We start from the raw sequence: 21,147 nt of genomic DNA, 5'->3' as shown, positions 1-21,147 counted from the left end.
TGCTTAGATGCAGTAACGCGAAATAATTGCGAGTTCTTTCACGCCGCTCGGTGGATTCGGCCGACTAGCGAAACTCGGCCGCGCTCGGCCGCTAAAGGGATGGGAGCGAAACGTTACGAAATACGGCTGTCACTCTAGCATGAAAATCACCTTTACGAAAACAAGACAGCTACCACGCCAAAATTGTATTCTAGGCTCATTTTCAGCGGGTTAGTATTTATGTGCGCCCTTTATTTCTCCTCTTTTTTTCACTGAATCCTGCACTGAAGTTCAAGAGCCCTATCCATTTTCTCTTGTTTTGTAAAGTTCATGTTTACTTTCAATGTTCTGAGCGCTAATTTTTTTTAAAAGCGCGCATGGTTTCGAAATTACCTATAACTACTGTTTCCTAGATTTCCATAGTATAAGCATACAACATGCCATATTTGGGCCCAAGCACATGCTGCGATGGCTCAGTGCTTAGGCGTTCGGCTACTGAGAACCTGAGTTCGACACCAGCCGCGGCGGCTGCATATCAACAGAGGCCAAAAGACTATAGTTCCAGTGCAGAATAAAAATTCCCGGCTGGCCTAAATTACTCCATAGCGACGTTCACGTAGCCTGAATCGCTCCGTGATGCTAAACACGATATAGCATACTACATTTTTGAGAATTATGGCCAGCATCTATCATGGATGCGAATCGGAGTCCCCATTATTCCAAACAAAGTTGGAAGAACTTTATACGGCTTTGTTCGTCCTGATGTCGCAGTACCACGCCACTTTAGTGAAGCCTCGATTCGGAGGCCCCATTGAGGAATTCCTTAGTGGTCGCCCGTATCAGCAATTAGCCGCAGTGCGTAGCTCCGCGACCTTTCTTTTTCGCGATACCGATCGGCCAGCCCTGGAAATTATTCAATCGCCGCATCGGCCTTGTCGAGGATTCCCGCTTGCCTCCTCTCCGCAAGGACCGATCAAGGCAGGGAAGCCGGGTTATGTAAGCCGCGTGTCAACGCTCCCGCAGCGATTCAGCCTCGCATGGGAGAAACGCAAGGCCTCCTCTTGCGAGTGGGTGTGGGCGCAGATAGCTGTTAGGCGAGTAGCAACTGCGTAGCCGGCGCACAATGCATGCTCGTTCCTTTAAAGCTGCACGCACAAAACTTGTCACAAGCATACCTGCTATAGTGACTCTTTTGACACCAAAGCCTGTTGACATTGGATCGCAGAAAATGTCGCATTCACGCTTACGTCGTGACGGTGGGGATAAGCTAAGAGACCGCTTGTTATCGGTTTTCTGCGCTACATGCTGTGGTGCATTGTGGTACATTGATGCAGATAAGAAAATGTATACAACCGAAGTCAGAAACCTCACATGACGGTCAGCACTATGCAACAGGAGCTTCAGCGGCAGCTGCTTGCGGTGGCGAATTCGCGATTCTTCATCCTTTATTGTCTCCTTCTCTGGTAAAGTGCGAGTGACGCCACTATGATACCACTCATGGCATCGATGATTTCGGAAAGAGTGACGCCTGTATGTGGCATGCCGCAAGGATTCCGAACGTGAAACGCTGCATGCTGAGCCGCCAGCATGGTTCACTGTTGTACCAACGCAACAAGGCAGAAACCTTAACGAATATTTCGGTTAAAATAAACAGCTCAACAAACTGTCTACATCGTACTCTCTGGTATCGCTGGTTCAAGTCTAAGTTTCTCGGAGGGGTGACCACGACAAGTCAAGCTTTCGGTAGATTTGGAAGGCTGACATCATCAGAAAAGCCAAACCTCATGCCCCAGTGTTTCTGCTGCATGGAATGGCGAGGACGGATAGTAAACGCATGAGACTCGCATAGGCACTCGTGCACGGCGCGAGCGTTCCATCTTCGTCCTCTACTTTTTGCGAAAGAAAAGTCGGTCCAGACTCAAGCCGGAGAAGCAAACCACGTGGGATGAATAATCCTGCCGAAGGATTTACTTGAGGTTATCCACCTGTATGGCCGGAACTCGAAGGGCCGGATGTTTGGAGGCTCCGCAGCGGGGTTAACGTCAATGGACGCTATGATTCCAGGGTTCACTTGGTAACAACCGCAACAGAGGCGGCTCTCCTGTAATCGGCCCTGCCGACGAGGTAGCTGACGGAAAGCGAGCGCTGACGCGAGAATGCAAAGGGGTTGGCTAAACCAGGCTATGGCTTATTAAGGTAAAAGCTAGCTTGGCTATGTTTGCGAAAAAGTGGTCGCAGAATGTGCAAGCAAAACATGAAACATTCTGTAACTGTAAACTGTCACATTAAGATGAGGTATTCATGAATGTGCATGTAATAACAAGTGGTATTTAAATGTCATGCCATGCCTAGTCACCACCACCACCAGGTGGTAGCCAGGGCCACCACGATGTCTCCGGATGGCCCAAAAACAGCGTTTCCAAGTTCATTTTTCTACCGGACCAAAATGAGAAAATTTCGTTCCTCGTGGACCAGCAGCCGAAAAACACGTATAAAAACATATAAAGCAAGAGCCAACGATAACGTCTCGTTCTAAAAGCAAACTTGCGATTCTTAGAAAATTTCTCCTCTGCGGCGTTTCACCTGGCAGCATAAGGTCCTTTACTATTTAACCTATGCCTTAGCATGACACTTCTAAGATCAACCCTACTGCTAAATTTATTATATATGCCGACGATACCGGAGTCGTTTTCACTGGAAATGACATTGGTCACCTGTTTCATGTGTGCAATAACGCAATGGCTACCTTACAAAAATAGAACGAATCTATTCCTACGTGCGTAGACTATACAAAAGCAAAAGTCGTCATATTCCGTGCTAAAAGCTAGCCTCTTCTCTCCTGCTTGAATATTGTATTAAATACCAGGCGCATTGATAGTGCGTGGGCGTCGATTTCCCCTCCAGTATGTATTGGGAAGTCCATGTGTCTTGTACTATAGCACAGCTGACTCTGTTGGTCGTCTGAGAAGTGGGAGGCAAAGCTGGCCCACACGGGTCTCTCTGAGAAGCGCAGCCTGCTCACCAGGGCCTGGGAGACAGCACAGGCCAATGGTATCCTGGACTGAGGAAACCACCCACGCTATTTCGTTAAACAAATAAAGTTTGCTCTCTCTCTCTCTCTGAGATAGACTCTTCCAAAAGTCAGTAAGAATACTTATTTATTTTAATTCCACCTAAACTATTCCCACTTTGTATAAGACACAATAACATGCCTCTTGCGCATATAAAGTTTGCAGAAAAACAAGTATCCTGTGTAACATATTGAACCTTGATGGGCACCAAGCGCAAACCTTTTTGTTCAGAGTGGTGTCTTGAAAATGCATACATTTTACAAATACTGCTTCAGCGCCACTATGACGCTTTAAGCTCGGAAAAATATCAAGTACCTAAGCAACCCTGGTGAATTATACACTCGGGGATCCGATTACACTGCAAGACATGCGGAGGTTTGGACTGTGGCTACACATCGTTTAAATTTAGGCTGAGAGCGTCGGAAATATATTCCTTCTTCAAAATATACTACTGTAATAAGTTTCACTTATTCAGCTAATATAAAAGTCATCTGCGTTCTTTGTATGCCATCAACAGTGGAAACCACTATAAAATACCTCTCTATACTGAAAGTCTATAATGTTTTATTGTTGTGCGTCTTTATAATTCTGCTCACGGCAGTGAAGCGGACAAACGTTAATTTATTATTGCGTTATTTTGTTCATTTTTTATCTCAAATTGCACTGACTGCGTAATTGTCTGTGCCTACCGTTGCGCCGCTTAGCCGCTGTCAAGCGAAAGAGGGCTGTGGCTTCCTCAAGCTGACTCACAACTTCTTCTGCAGCTCCTCTGTATGTTTATTCCAGGCAGAAATAAATAAACTTGAATTTGAAACAAAAAATGGCACATGCTCCGCTCTATCTGAACAGCGTACAGTCGTCACTCCAGGAAGACTTGGAGAGAGCTACTCAGTGCGAACTCATATTTAGAAAAACAGAAGCCAGTTTGTTGAAGGGAATGCGGCTGTTTCCGAATCTCTGGGTGGTACTTCTGATGTATCGCAGGGAAAGTTATTGGGTCCCTTGCTTTTTATTTTGTATATCAATGATTTGACTGATGTTGTTGCAAATTCTGCATCCATAGGGTCGTTTGAAGACGAGTGCAAGTTTTTTAAATAGAAAAAAAAAATCGAACTCTGATCACGGTGTTCTCCAAGGTTCTATGGCAGCTATTGATAAATGGAGCGTTGAGTGTAGTAAGAAGCTTGACCTCGAGAAAACTGTACTCCTACATGTTACGAGAAGGAAGAATTTTAGCACATTCACTTATTCTCTTCAAGGGTCCAATATTCAATAAGTACCCATTCATAACTTAGGACGGTAGATGTGTAGGCCAGTTGGTGAGATATAAGGAAAATAGAAACCGCAGCAGGCACATGACGGAGAGAGGAGACAATACAGGGCGGTACTAGCAACTGAAAAGTTTATTGAAAAACAAGGGCTCTTAAAAACTGATGGTACATATTACCCTACAATCGGGTGAAGTAGAATGAAACATGAAAACCAAGCAAGATCCTCGGCGAAACTTAAAAGACAACAATCAGCATGTGGAAGTTGACAAAACGGTGGAAAAAAACAACAAAAAAAAAACAGGATCTGTAAACGAAAATGATTGCAAAGGAACCTGAACAATCGACAACAGCCCATGAAGGAGAAGGCATAAAAACTCCGCACGAGGTGATCATGAAAAATAAACCAATACAAAAGGTTCCAAAAATTAAACGACCGACAACCGCCGGAGAAAATGGATGCGTGAAAACCATTGCACAAAATTAAACAAATGTAAGCAGCAGGAAAGAAACAAGCACCCAAAAGGTCCCATGACAAGGAAACCCAGTCCTTTCTGGAGGAGAGAGACAGAAGGTGAGCGCACTCATCTGGTACATTTGACATGAAACAACTAGAAGAAAACAAGCGTGTTGTATGCGCGAATGGGGTCATTTACAAGATTCCCCTCATTTGTGGTCGTGTTTATATTGGGCAAACTAGTAGGTGCTTAAATGATCGTTGGGGGAGGCAGGGGGTTCGAATTCGCCTATTCACTGCCGCAGTTGTCAGGGCTGTTGTCCACAGCTCAGCCAGACTGCGATTATAGGAAGGAGAAAGGGACAGCTTGAAGGAGAAATTGTAGGGGCGGTTGCCACCCAGCGTTCGTAATCCGATGATTGTGTTAGCTCATCTTCTGTCTCTCTCCTCCAAAAAGAGCTGAGTTTCCTTGTCATGTGACCTTTTGGGTGCTTGTTCCTTTCCTCCTACTTGCATTTGTTCAATTTTGTGCAGTGGTTTTCATGCATCCACTTTCTCCCGCGGCTGTCGTTCGTTTAAGTTTTGGAACCCTTTTTTGGTTTATTTTTCATGATCACCTCGTGCGGGGTTTTTATGTCCTTTTCTTTCATGTGCGGTAGTAGCCGGTCGTTCAGGTTTCTTTGTAATCACTTCCTCATACAGATCCTGCTTTTTTTTTTTTTTTTGTCATCCCTTATTAGCTTCCACATGCTGATTGTTGTCTTTTAAGTTTCGCCCATAGTCTTGTTTGGTTTTCATGTTTCATTCTGCTTTACCTGATTGTAGGGTCACATGTGCCATCTGTGTTTATAAGCCCTTGTTTCGTAGCGTAAAGCTACAAAACACGGGCCACAGCAGAGTTTCGCTTGAGTGTTGGCCGCCCGCTATGCGCATTGCGAGAGCCGCCAAATTCGAAGCGACCAACCAGAAGTCTCAGGCCTAATCACCATTAAATCGATGCTTAAAAAATAAACGATTAAACCTTATCTTCCACTGGGGAATCGAACCTCCATTCCTAAAATTCCCAGCCCAGCGCTTTACCACTGCGCCACGTCGGGAATTTTTTTATTGCATAGAAGCACTTCGAGCAATTTAACCAGGTCGCATTCCGCAACCTGTCAATACACAGTTACACCAGCATCGAGCTCTCACTTTGACCACACATCAAAATTCCGGGAGACATATACATGCATCCAGTAAAGGTAACCAGGCAGGAGGTCGATCCTGCGCAGCATATACCCCCCGCACCATAGCACACTGTTCTCTGAACAGAGACTTCGATGAACCTGGTGGCTCTCCTTGGCGATCTGTCATGCGGCTCTTGCACAGGCTAAAAAGTCCCATGAGCACAAAAAGATCACATGGCGCCTCAGAAGCTTCCCTTGTAGGCAAAAATCTTATAGTATAGGGCGTAATATAAATGTCCTTTTTGAGAGTCCGTTGAAGATGTCCCCCCCCCCCCCCCCCTAAAAAAAAAGAAACAAAAAAAAACAACAACAACAAACAAACACGGCATCACGGCAATACACGAAGCAATGATCTATAGTTTCTGGCTGCTGACACTGGCGACAGTTATACTGACCATGGCACAAAAGTGCCTTTTGCACGAAGCCACGTTTTGACAGGTAAGGTTGATATGCGTGAAGTTTAAAAAAGAAAGTCTTTGCGGCTGATTGCATATACATTTGTTGAGCCCGCTTTAATACATTATTGTCCAGAAAGGGGAGGTAAGGCTTCCTATACATCGGTAAAGGAAATAATGTCTCAATAAGAACTTTTGTCATCTGTCTTCTGGATAGACTGTATAGGTATTCCAAGGAAACCCGTACAGTGAGGGAATGGAATGTGTTGGAAAGTCCTTAAGAAAACCCCACAAAGGACCCTCAAATCTATGACCAGTGAACCAAACAAATTAGCAAATAGGAACTTAATCGTCTATTAAACACAGCTAGGAGGAAGGGATGGTTTGCTGTTTTAAAAAAGAAAAACCCTGAAACAAGCTGACGAACAAACAAGTGCTGAAGACTAGCTCCACCAGCCTCCAGAGGGAGAAACAAATTGTCTCGACTCATAAGCTCCCATTGAGAGCGCCACACAAAAGTATCAAAAATTCTATGCGTGAACTGTAGTTTGTTTCCTGCACGATGCAACACTTTCTATGCATATATAAGCTTAGAAATCAGGAAGACATTGCAAACTTGTGCTCGTGCAAATAGAGACAGCTCCCTACTCATCCATGCCTGGGTTTGTCGCCTAACTGATGAGATCTGAGAATCCCAGTGAGGCACACTATTGAGATATTGATGCAAAGGAACCCCCAAATACTGTAAGGTTTCGGCTTTGTACCCCAGTGACCTAACCAGAACCCCTTTGATTTATCAAGTGATTTATCAACTATCACAAAAGCGCTCAGTTACGCGTAAAACCTTGGTCACACTCTTTTTATCAGTACAGAAAAGGGCAATGTCATCAGTATAAGCCAAAACCTTAATTTCACATTGCGATAGTGACAAGCCACGAACTGCTTTGTTTTTGATGATACTACGACATAGGGGCTCAAGATATAACGCGAATAACAAAGGCGATAGAGAACAGCCCTGTCGAACAGATGATTTGAGAGGAATCGATTTTGGTTAAGTTTTGATTAACAGTCAGTCTTGTAGTGGCCGCTTTGTAACATAGTTCAATGCCTTTAAGCAAGACATCACCAATGTTTGCGCTCTCCAATACAGCAAACAAAAAATCATGACACACTTTATCAAAAGCTTTTACCAGATCGATCTGAATTAGGGCCACTTGACTGATCTCATCTGACACTGTTTCTATCACAGAACGTGCAATATGTATATGGTTTGAATACTGCGGCCTTTGATTCCACACACTTGGTGTGGTCCTAATAAATCTAATGCACAAGTTGCAGACGAGAAGAAAAAACCTTCGCAAATATTTTATAATCCATGTTCCATAAGGATATCGGACGGTACCCTTCAGCAGTTTTAAACCAAACCGTAGCTTTCGGAATTAGTATGGTGTGACCAGTATAGAACGTGGGAGACAAAAAGCCTTTGTCATATGCTACACTGAAAACTTCCACTAAGGCAGGTGCTAAGGTAGGCATAAACGTTTTATAGAATTCACAACTGAGACCATCCGGGCCAGGAAACTTCTGGCCTTGTAGTGAACAAATGGCCGACTTGACCTCATCTAAAGTAATGGAAGGTGCAGCGGTGGCGTAGCGGTAGAACATCCGCCTCGCATGCAAGAGGACTGGGGTTGAAATCCCGGTGCCGCGCAATTCTCCACCGGATGAAAAAAAAAAAAAAAATCCGCGTGTCGATGGAATTGCATACACAGGCTTGGGGTGCGACCTGATGCCGGTGAACACCTCCGGCAACGTACTCCCTCACCAGAACAGGAGTTTGCCACCCTGGTGCAGTAATTGGCCGTAACCTCCTATGATAAGCTCCATAAAACCCCGGCCCTCAGTCACCAGCGGCTGCGGAACAATTGACCGGCGGTCAGACCTGTGACGCAGCAGGGGGTGCTAAGAAAGCCTGGCTCCGCTGGACAGGCCGCCATTGGAAACTGACCCTGGCAACGTTTAATGCTAGAACCCTAGCTAGTGAAGCTAGTTTAGCAGTGCTGTTAGAGGAACTAGAGGGCATGAAATGGGATGTCATAGGGCTTAGTGAGTTTAGGAGGCCGAATGAGGCATATACTGTACTGAATGGGCATGTACTGTGTTATCGAGGTTTGCCAGAGAGGCGACAACTAGGAGTAGGTTTCCTTGTCAATAAGTATATAGCGGGTAGTATAGATGAATTCTATAGTATTAATGAGAGGGTTGCAGGCATCGTAATTAGGCCTAATAAGCGGTATAAACTGAAGGTTGTACAGGCCTATGCACCTACATGTAGTTATGATGGCCAGGCAGTTGAAAGCTTCTATGAAGATGTAGAATCGGCAATGCGAAAAGTAAAGACGCAGTATACTGTCCTAATGGGCGACTTCAATGCCAAGGTAGGGAAAAAACAAGCAGGAGACAAGCCAGTAGGTGACTATGGCATTGGTTCTAGGAATAGCAGGGGGGAGTTACTAGTTGAGTTTGCAGAGCGCAATAACTTACGAATCATGAACACCTTCTTCAGCAAACGGAAGAACCGGAAATGGACATGGAAAAGTACTAACGGAGAGACTAAAAATGAAATCGACTTCATAATGTGTTCAACCCCCGCCATTATGCAAGATGTAGAGGTAATCGGGAAAGTGCGATGCAGTGACCACAGGGTGGTGAGGTCCCGAATTAGCCTAAATCTGAAGAAGGAATGCAACAGATTAGTAAGAAAGAAACCCATCAACGAATTAGCGGTGAGGGGGAGGGCAGAAGAGTTCAGGATCTCGCTACAGAATAGGTATTCAGCTCTAACTGAGGATGGCGACATTACCCTAGAGGCAAGGAACGATAATTTCAGAGATATCATTACTGAGTGCGCGGTAGAAGTAGGCGGTAGGATAGTTAGAGAGGATACCGGTAAGCTGTCTAAGGAGACGAAAGATTTGATTAAGAAACACCAGAGTATGAAAGCTTCCAATCCAACAGACCAGATCGAATTGGCCGAGATATCAAAGCTAGTCAATAAGCGCAAGGTGGCCGATATAAGGAAGTATAACATGGAGAAAATTGAGCATGCTGTAAAGAACGGGGGAAGCCTTAAAGCGGTTAAGAAGAAATTGGGCATAGGCAAAAACCAGATGTATGTGATAAGGGACAAGGCGGGCAACGTCATCACTAATATGGAAAAGATAGTCAAAGTAGCCGAGGAGTTCTATACAGATCTCTACAGTAGCCAAAGTAGTCAGGACCGTAATGAGATTGGCGATAGGGAAAAACAGTCAGACGTTCCACCAATGACGAAGGACGAAGTCAACAAAGCACTAGAAACTATGAAAAGGGGGAAATCAGCTGGAGAGGATCAGATAACTACAGATTTGCTGAAGGACCGGGGGGGGGGGGGGGGGGGGGGGATATCGTGCTAGAAAAACTGGCCACCCTGTATACGCAGTGCCTGGTGTCATCGACGGTACCGGAACCATGGAAGAATGCAAACATTATCCTCATTCACAAGAAAGGGGACTCTAAGGACCTTAAAAATTACAGACCAATCAGCTTACTGTCTGTTACGTATAAAGTATTTACTAAGGTAATCGCTAATAGAATCAGGACAACCTTAGACTGCAATCAAGCAAAGGATCAAGCAGTGTTTCGGAAACGGTACTCTACTATCGATCATATCCATACCATCAATCAGGTGATAGAAAAATGCTCGGAATATAACCAGCCCTTATACATAGCATTCATTGATTACGAAAAAGCATTTGACTCAGTTGAAACCTCGGCGGTGATGCAGGCATTGCGAAATCAGGTGGTATACGAGCCGTACGTGAAAGTGCTGGAAGATATATATAGTGGCTGCACAGCAACCATAGTTCTGCATAAAGAAAGCAACAAAATTCCCATAAAGAAAGGTGTTAGGCAAGGAGACACAATCTCCCCAGTACTATTCACAGCTTGTTTAGAGGAAGTATTCAGAGACTTGGAATGGGAGCAGTTAGGGATAAGGGTAGATGGAGAATACCTCAATAATCTTGAAGGGGAATAACAAGGAGAATAAGACTGGGATGGAGCGCATTTGGCAAGCACTCCCAGATTATGACTAGCAGCTTACCGGTATCGCTCAAGAGGAAAGTATACAACAGTTGTATTTTGCCTGTACTCACCTATGGGGCTGAAACGTGGAGGCTAACCAAGAGAGTTCTACTTAAGTTGAGGACAACCCAGAGGGCTATGGAACGAAAAATGGTAGGGGAACATTCAGGTCACCGACATTCTAGTGGAAATTAAGAAGAGATGGGCATGGGCAGGACATGTAGTGCGAAGAGAGGATAACCGATGGTCGCTTAGGGTAACAAACTGGATTCCAAGGGAAGGAAAGCGTAGCAGGGGGCGGCAGAAAGTTAGGTAGGCGGATGAGGTTAAGAAGTTCGCAGGGGTCAAGTGGATGCAGCTAGCACAGAACCGGGTTAAGTGGAGAAATATGGGAGAGGCCTTCGCCCTGCAGTGGGTATAGTCAGGCTGATGATGATGATGATGATGAAAGTAATGGATCCTTCAATGGTTGTCCGCTGTTCATTCTCAAGACGAGGAAAATCTTCTTTTAAATGACTGAAATCAGACCCACTGTTCGAGTTATTACCACCACTAAAGAGCCACGCATAATAGTTAAAGAAGGCACTCAGAATACCAGGCGTGTCAGTGTACGTATCACTTGCGCAACGAATTTCTAAAACCTGCTTAGAAAGAGCAGCTTGCCTTTCATCACTAAAATCACGGCGAGATCGTTGTTCATTAGCGAACCTCCGTATTCGCGACCTAATCAAGGCACCTTGATAGGTTTCTGCACTAAACTGTTGTAACTGTGCTTTAATATTGTTGATGTCATCATACGACCCCGGATAAATTTTTTCCAACTCATATAGTTCGTTCGAGGTGCGCTTCAATACACGAATGTGAAGGTGCTTCAAGAATGTAATCCTTGATGATGCTTCAATTGCAAGACTGTTAAACTCCTGGTTAAAAAAATCCCACTTTTGAAAGACTGATAAATCGGCACGAACGTATACGTGTATTTGAAGCACGCAACTACAGACCGTTGAGAAGATTCATCCGAAATAAGGGAATTATTTAGCTTCCATAGCTCCCACTGCGGTTGGAGTAGACGTCTAGTATGCTTTCCTATCTGAGCAGATACCAACCACGTAGTGGTCGCTAAAAAATATCGGTCTCACCCAGTATCCATGTACAGTAGGTAATGTGCCAGCCGAAACATAGATCCTGTCAAGACGGGCATTCGAAGACGATTGGAAGTGCGTGAAATGTATACTATCGCTTTTTAGTCGGCCAATGTCAACAAGGTTATGCTCACAAACTAAGTCAGTGAGAACAGCAGCACTGGGGTCATAACGTCCGCGAATTACTGATCGATCCTCATTGTTACATACGCAATTGAAATCTCCCATCAATAAAATTTTCCGATCTGTGCGCAGGAGATTTGCCAATGATAAGAAAAACACTTTCCTTTCTTGCTGCTTAACAGGCGCATAGACACAACCAATCCGCCACTGCTGACCCGAAATGGTGAGGTCACAATATATGAGCCGCCCCTCATCATTAATGCAATATGACAAGCCGGTCATGTCTAGTGTATTGCCCAGGAACAGCATGCTCCCTCCGGACAATCATTTTGAATGGCTGACGATAATGTTATAATGAGATAAAAACACCTCAAGAGCAGTTTCAGTATAGTCATCCGTAGCCAATTTAGTTTCCTGGATTGCAGCTACACTCACACGACTGCTTTCAAACAGTTGTTTTAACTGGCACTGGCACCGTCGATTCCGCAAGCCTCTAGCGTTAAGGGTAGCGATCTCAAAAGCTGTGGTCCCCGCCATTTTTTCTGCGTGCATTATTCAACCCCATCCGCCAAAGCGTTGTTGTTGTTGTTGTGGCTGTAGGAAGAAGGAAAAGAAAATGCACGGGCCTGCTACTGGCTCTGTAGCTGAGCCACCTCCGCTGCCTCGTGCAGACAGAAGAGAATATAGAGAAGAAAGAAAAGGAAGAGGGAAAGAAAGACGCGCGCCGCAACAACAGCCCTCGTCCACTACCAGCGGTGGCGTGTGCAATGACGGCCTACAACAGATAAAAATTCGGTGCCAGGCTAGCCCCCGCCGCAAGCGGCGGTGACCCACCTGTACCATCCCCATCGGGGGAGAGGAGCCGAGCTCGCCAAAGCGGGGAGAGTCGCCAGCAATTGGCTACCTTTTGAGCTGCAACTGCCCGTTTTTTTTTTCCTTCCTTTTTTTTTTTTTTGAGCCAATCGTCCTCTTGCCTCCTCCTCTGATACCTTGCTTGGATCTTCGTTGACACCAAGCTCCTCATCCGCGGGACGCTTCAAAGGCGCGCTGCTGTTCATGGAGACCTCTGATGTTGCTGAGGCTTCCGCCCATGATGTCGGAAGCATTGCGTCACTCGCAGCTCGAAGATCAGTCGGCAGCTCCTTGCAGACGCCGGTAGTTGACTCCAGACGCGGCGCACTCCAGTGACACACCACCGACGGAGCAGCGTGGACGCAAATCCGCTAGCTTCTCGGCAACCCCCAGAGGCAGATCTCGAGATACATCTGCAGCAGAACGCCGCTTTTTAAGCAGCTCAAGGTCAGATGCACCATGTTCAAACTGGGCACAGTCTGGAGGCTTGGGGTCGGGAGGCTCACTAGGTGGTGGCTTGATGTCCTGTGGATTATTAATGGCCACTGCTTCATGCGGAGCCGCGGCGTTGATCTCTCCAGAAGCGTCCACAACATCCGATATGACCATGATGTGCTCTGACACTGCATCACCTTCTTTATACCAGGAGCCCTGACGCAACCTAGCGGCATAGGTCAAGACACAAGCATCCACTGTGCGACCGAAACGACGACACTGGGTGGATCGAGGCGTTCGGCACTGTCGCCGGACATGTCCAACTCTGCTGCACAGAAGGCACAGTGGAAGCCTGCCCGAGATGATTACCAACGCCTGAATTTTAAACACACTCAGGGGGTATGAGGAATGCTGGAAGATGAAACACCATCTTTCAGCGCGATAGACACTTCCCGGTTTGCTGTCTTCATGTGTTCCATCCCTGGACAGCACCACTTTTCTCGCTCCACGGCCTGAACAGTGACATACGGCTCCAAAGCTTCCACAATCCGGCGATGTTCCACCTGGCGTGGAAGCCAAAGCAGCTTCAACTTAATATTTCCTGTTTCCAGGTCAAATATCAAGCATTTCAGCCCTTTTACGCGTAGCTCCGCCAAGTCCACAAGTTTCTGTTTTGAAACGCTATTCTCACAAGTCACCATCAAAACATGGCTTATTTGATATTGTCCAATGCAGACGATATTCTGAAGGTCCATGACACGGGAAAGGGCATCCCTGAAGTCTGGCGCTCGGTACGGACGGCCATTTAAGTCACCATGCAAAAATGCAGTATTGAGCTCTACATTACCGGATGGCAGATGAGGCAGCACAATCTTGTAGGTGTCCATGATGTCTTCAGAAGACGCAAAACCTCGGCCAACGGCCGATGCGCTGTTTCCAGCAGAGAACATTGTGAAACGTGGCAGCCCCGAACGAACGCTAATCCTTCACCTCCCCTGCGCCACGTCGTAAGACGCTCTACGTAATTCCCCTTGTCTACAGTGAGAATTATAGCGGGAGTCCGCGAGTGAAAGGTACTGCGGCTTTCCTTTCTTGTAAACGATTTATAGAACACCGGTGAACTTTAATGCGTTCAATGAAATGGTCGTTGCGTTCGACAATTGGGACGTGCGGTGTCACTACAAGACGCTTTCCCAGAGCGGCCGCGAGAGAGGCCCGGAACACTGAATCTCCCCAGAACGAGAAGAACGCCTAGCGAAAAGACGTCGCCAGGAAGCTCAACGACGTGCTGTGGCCGCGGATAAACAGCAGCAACAGCAGCCGGAGGAAAGTGAGGAAGAGGACGAGGAGGACGAAGAAAGTGATTCAAAGACTCGTCGGGGCACTGAACACACGATAAAACTAGGGGAAAGTGCGAACTCAGCAGCAAGCATAACCGTAACTTTACGCTACATATATCCAGGCATAGTAGAGCTAAGCCACTGTCAATTTTTTAAATAAACTTTTCAGTTGCTAGTACCGCCGCCTATGTTTTCTCCTCCCGCCGTCCTGTGCCTGCGGCGGTTTTTATTTTCCTTACCCATTCATAAATATTCAGGCTTGACACTTACCATTCAAATGAACTGGTTATTGTACACCACGCAAACTTGCTCTTCAGCATTCTCAACACTGTGTTTCCGAAAACGAAAACTAATCACGCACATTCCAATATTAACATTTCGGGATATACCACTTCTACTCAGGACTAAGCTTGAGCACGCTTGTATATCATTTGGAATGGAATCCGCACACAAAAATAACATATACTCTCTTGCAATGATTCAGAGGGAAGCAGTCAGATTTATTTTCCACAAGCACAACAGATTTCATTTGCCCATAGCACTATTGTAGGCAAATATTTGTCCGCTTCTTTTAGGCCGCCGCAAAATAAAACAAATTTTATTCCTTCGTAATCCTCTTTCACAAAGTAGATATTTCTGAACCTAATTATGTTCAACCATCTACAGCCAGACTAACACGACACACCAGAGAACATATGCTTCAGCCTATCTTTTCCCCGACAAATACATTTAAATGGCAGCTTTTTCTTTTCGAGAATTATCTATGACTGAAGTAGAACCTGTAGGGCAAGTTTTTTCATAATTCAATGCAAGAAGAAAGCTGCGCTATAGATACAAGGACGAAGAAGAGGCATTCTTCGTTCTTGTATCGAAAGCGCAGCTCTTTTCCGAATGAAATTCGCTTCAAGAATCTTTTTTTCAAAATATTAATTTTGGCAAGGTGCTGGATATTATTTGCTTGGTTAACCTGTCCAATTGGCGTTATTTTTATTTGCTATTTTTATTCCTTTGTTCTCGTCTGTGTGCTGTGTGTTACACTCTTGTCTTTTTTGACCTGCAAGTGCGATTGCCATATTGTATTCCCCTTCTGCTTGGGCTACAAGACCTGCAGTATCTTGAAATAAATAAATAAATAAATAAATAAATAAATAAATAAATAAATAAATAAATAAATAAATAAATAAATAAATAAATAAATAAATAAATAAATAAATAAATATTAACTAGTTCACATTTTCCAAGCGACAAAGAGGAGAAACACAGTAGCACCAAATAGACAGTAGTAACCTTATTTGTTTTGCTAATGTTGTTAGCAAGTACTCCTTTGTCCTTAAATCATTATTGTACAAGTAAGTCAGCGCATAAGTTAGGGACAACAGGCATTTTCTTAATAAAGGTATATCTATGCGATGGTTAGCTGCTATTACCTGAACTATATTCATAGTTGAAATTCTGTTCCTGTGAAAGTGCCCATGCAGGCCATATTAAAAGAAGATGTGGGCTTTAACTGAGATCTGATATTTACTTAAAGCTTTCGCTTCAAATGATATATTTAATCCCGCACATCATGGTTAAATTGTAGAATATAAACTACGCGCATTTCGTGAAGTAAATAGGCTGGTTGTTTAGTTATTGTTGGTAGGCTTCGTGTTTTGTGTCTGGTATCATCTCATATAAAAAAATAAAAATACTAGTTCCGTTGTAAAAACGGTCTCGCAGATTTTTTCACATTTGAAGATCTACTTCTCTAGCAGATGCAAAAGCGGAAGGTGAAATAAAGTGTTTCGATATGTGTAAACTGGGGTCATCTCAATTTTTTCGCAAGCTTTAGAAGTTTGTAACTGTGCTCTTGTTCGCAGTGCTTTTTTCATGACACATACGACCCGAATGGAGCGTTTTATTTATTTTTCCTACAAAGTGCGTTTAAGTGCCCTCAAAGGAAGGTAGGGAGCAAGTAAAAATGACGATTCATAGAAAGTACAAACTAAATGAAATCGGATATAGCAGGGTATCACAACTGAATTTTGCGAAAGTCAAAATGTGTGGCTGCAATATTCCAGAAAAAAAAAAAAAAAGGAAGAAGAGAATGCATACGGCTAAAAGGAAAAGAGGAAAATGAAGTTGGAACGACAAGCAAGAAATATAGGCTGCACAAGTTAGATAGTAACGTGGTTATAAACAATGAACAGATATTATTCAATAATACACATACAACAATACGAAAAAACATACAGTTGGAGCTAGGAAATGAAATAAATTAAATACTGGTATTGAACGAATGCGTTCTTGGGGTTTAGATGTGTGATGATAGTTGAGATACACGTTGCGTCTAATAAAGGTTTGAGTGGTGCTTAAATATAGGGTGAAACGTACCTCACTTCCTATACTGCATTACCTAGACATTAGTGCTGGGGTACGGAATTCACTTCTGTCATTCGGGTCGAATATTCTAAAGCAAAATTTCCTGAACTGCATCCACTGTGCTACATCGCAGTCCGCACTCAAAACAGCCGTTCGCACCACCGAGAATACGTGTAGGTCTGAACATACACTCACCGCTTTCACGAAAATACAGCACCATAAAAGTGCAAAATATATATCCATACAAACTGTGATCTGTCGTGCCTATAAAAAAGTAGTACACGAAAGGAAAAGGAAGATTAGGGGAGACACTTAGCCTCCACCGTTAAAGGTATTACGTGATAGCGTTTCACATGCACGGACTATGTTTTTTTTTCTTTCTTAATTCTTGAAATTTTATGAATGCGCCGATACTTAGCATCAGCAAACATTGGCTTTTCATTGTGAGCAGTTATTTTTAGGTGAGGCTAGCCAATATATCTGCCTTTTTTGTTTTGAAGGTAGAGCTTTCGAGGACCGAGAATAGAAGGACACAACACGAGTGCTTTTTCACCAGATAAATAGCTATTAGGGTGGCCAGCGAGGCTGGACTGGAGAGTTGGGAGTTAAAACAAATAACAGAGCCAGTTGTAGAAGAAATGTATAGTACTATACATTTCTTCTACAACTGGCTCTGTTATTTGTTTTAACTCCCAACTCTCCAGTCCAGCCTCGCTGGCCACCCTAATAGCTATTTATCTGGTGAAAAAGCACTCGTGTTGTGTCCTTCTATTCTCGGTCCTCGTTTTTCGCGCTACCTTCAAAATGAACCAGCTTCAACTCGCCCAACTTTCAACCTTACTACTGCCTTTTTTGCCCCGTTTCCACCACATAACTATAACTAACCTCTATAACTATCGTTTTGGAAAATGCTAAGAGATGAAAAGAAACACAACGTTAATCCTGTCACTAATCTAGCAAACTTACGAAGAAATAGGCATTTTTATACAACTAGGCATCCTGAGCTCCGGGTAGTACAGTGCAGCCGAACTAACTATGGCGACCAAATGCTACGACAGACAGTACTAAGTATATTAAATTATTCCTACCAGAAAGATGTTGACTTGATGAATGTTTCAAATTCAGTGTTCAGAGATTTATTCCTTCAGTAAACGTTTCTGTAATTTTTCATAATCGTGATATATGTGCACTATACTTCAGAAACATTTTTTTTTCTCTCTTTTTCTGTTCTGATTTTTGTACTGAGAGAAAGTGAATTTTTTCTACTCAGATATCTTTCGTCTTTTTATTGTTGTATTATGCTTTAAAATGACAGGGTCATTTTGAGCGTGAACGTATGCAGTTTGCGTGTGGGTTTCATGGAGGTTACAGTTAATTCTCATTGCTTTAATACTGTATAAATTTGTCACTGTATGATTTCTGTATAGATGATCTGTATGGACACGTCGTTTGTGCGCTCTGCTGCTGTCTGTGTGAATACGGGGGGTGAGAGCTTGTCAAGCTGCTTTCCAGCAGCTTTTTCTTCCATCTCCCCATGTTTTGGAAAAACGTGAAATAAACAGTATCTATCTATCTACCTTACGTACAAGTTGCTTTGTACTTTTGCGTTAAAGAAGCTTTAAACTTCAAACTCCTTTGAACGCATTTTCATTTTTACTCAAATATTTCAGTTAACTAATTAATCAATTACACACCTTAATTTTTTTACTTAGCATCATGAAGCATTGCCGTTCATTTTGAGCGTTTCGACACCTTCGAATTCCCTTCTTTGCAAGTGTTTTTCATTTGTTCTCCTCATTTAATTAATTAACTGCAATTATTTCATTTCCTCGTCATCGCCACAAACACAAACTGCCATGATACAATTACGTGGCCCCTGATCATTTCCGACACGCGGTGCCGAGTACCCCGACGGGTTTTCGACCGAACTTTCGCTTAAAACCGTTTTTAATTTAGCAAACCCTGAAACAGTAAGAAAAACACATACTTTTAGGCGCCAAAAGTTTGTTCCTTCTTCACGTACTTGCTTTGGGGCTGGAGGAATAACGCATTCATCACCGTCCCTTTTGAATGGCATTAATTTCCGGCACATAAATATTGTTACAATGACGCATAGGCGCTTACGGGTACATAACCAGCCTCTTCGTGAAACAATACCATTGCCTACAATTTTTCTTTAAATATGTTTTTATCTTCATGCTGTATGTCTGTTGTAATAAAACCTTCCTTGCTTGCCACATGCTGATAGTATTTGGTGGCGCAGTGGTTACGACGCTCGCGACTACTGTGCCCAAGGATGCGAAAACGAATCCCGACCGCGGTGGCCGCTTTTCGATGGAGGCGAAAAGTTAGGCGCTATGCGATGTCAGTGCACGCTAAAGAACCCCATGTGATCGAAGTTTCCGGAGCCCTCCACTACGGCGCCTCTCATAGCATGAGTTGCTTGGGGGCCTCAAAAACCCCGCAAACCAAACCAGAAATGCTGATCATTTAATTTCTGTCTTTAGATACGGCCCGTTCAATAGTAAATGCATTTTAGCACTTGTATTTTTGCTACATCATCGCTGCTGATGTATAAAGGTGGCTGGAGCTTTTACTTCAGCCACCTCCTTTTCCTCGCATCAGGGAAAAAAAAAATGAGACTTCCTTCTACTTCCAACTTAGCGGATCTAATGCTAATTCCTTTTTATGCCCTGCGAAGTACGAACGGAAACAATCGGGGATGAGCGCAAATGCGACGTGCTTATACTCGCAGTTGCGGCATTGCGTCTCCTTGTCAGGTTACCGCTTTTAGAGTTTTGCAGACATCATGCAAAGGTATGTTATTTTACTTATTGCAAGTATTTTTATAGTGCATGATATATTACTGGGCATACATATAAAATTGGAAAAAGTCACTGCAGCAGCAGTTTTGAATAGAAGATACAAAGCCGTTACCATAACCATCCGCCTCACTTTTGGACGCTTTGCATATCCCTGCCATCGCGAGGTGTGCAAGACAGTCTTACCGCGAGGCTGAAATGGGCATTAGAATATTTTACGAGCACCCAGTTGCAAAAACTTCAAAGAAACGTAAGAGCGCAAGCTCGGCATATATCAGCGGCCGCCTCCTTTGGAAGTCAAGAGCGCTGTGGCGCACAGTGCTCTCACAATGGCGGTGTTCGATTTACCTTCTCTTTATTATATGAAGTGCATAGACCTATGAACATGAGTCAATTGAATAGCTGCTTTCCAACTGTCGGATCACGTTTGAGAAGTGGTTACCAAGAATTAAGACAATTCACACATACATTCTGGCTGACAATATCGTCTATTAACTTGTATCTAAAGAAACATTGTATAGAAAGTTACCAAAGCTCTGGTGTAAACTGGTTCCGCAGTCACTAAAGCTGTGCAATTTCGAGTTCACTTACATGCTGATTTTCACTCGTTTGCTAGTGTTCCCTTGGTTTCTGGTACACCCCTCTTGGTCTGAAAGGCGGTAACATAACTGCCACATGCTTCTTCTGAGTTCATGGCACCACAGGAACACATCACGAGTGGCACTAGAATGCCAGGGACATACTTTGAGGTTCCATATATTCATTTTTCATTAGCATCTACCAACCCCGCAGGCTTGGCGCAGGGGTTAAGGCGCTCGACTGCTTTGCCCAAGGATGCGGGATCGACTCCCGGCGGAGGCGAAAAGCGCCCGTGTGCTGTGCGATCTCAGTGCACGTTAAAGAACCCCAGGTGGTCGAAATTTCAGGGGTCCTCCACTACGGCGTCTCCAATAAAGTGAGTCGCTTTGTGACGTTAAACCCCACGAACCAAACTATTGGCGTCTACCTCAAAGCGATTAAAAATAGGCGTGACCTATGTGGGGAAACTGTCCGGTGTTTCTATGGCTTCTTTTCATATCAGCAGAATTTTCAGAGTTCTAGATGCGATTGCAGCGGCTGGGAAGAAAAGTATGTTTCTTTTTTTTTTTTTTTTGTTCTTTCTGGCTCAGCCTCCGGCCTTCTGCACTTGCCTTCCCTGACGAAGTATTGCATAACATGCGAGCGGAAGTAGTGGGGGGCTTATACGGTTGTGGATAGCTCTTGTTGTTCGAATAAAAATCGCAGTCCTGTGGGCGTCGCTTTTTGGGAGCACGCGAGCGTTGATTAGTCTCCCGTTTTCCGGCTGCGGAGTTCACTGCTCGGTTGGCTGCGCACAGTTTTATATATTCTTCCGTTCACTGCGCACAAGAATGGGACGCAGATGTGACACACTTGATGAAATAGGACGTGTAACTCTGGAGTACGCAACTGGAATCGTGACCGCAATGTGGGGCTTTCCATCCTCGTGTGATGATTTTGTGAAGCGCTTCCATTTCCTATTTTGCTTTGGGC

At 44.2% G+C, this 21,147-nt stretch overlaps 1 pseudogene; it reads right to left on the bottom strand.

The window, feature by feature from the left end:
• Positions 1–12,914: 12,914 nt before the first annotated feature.
• Positions 12,915–14,023, bottom strand: LOC146187441 (uncharacterized; annotated as a pseudogene).
• Between the last annotated feature and the right edge of the window lie 7,124 nt (positions 14,024–21,147).

This window comes from Amblyomma maculatum, chromosome 6, assembly GCF_055883805.1.
Source record: "Amblyomma maculatum isolate TAMU_Amacu chromosome 6, ASM5588380v1, whole genome shotgun sequence".
Classification (NCBI taxonomy): domain Eukaryota; kingdom Metazoa; phylum Arthropoda; class Arachnida; order Ixodida; family Ixodidae; genus Amblyomma; species Amblyomma maculatum.
Note: the sequence above shows the minus strand (reverse complement) of the source record. Positions and strands in the feature narration are given on the sequence as shown.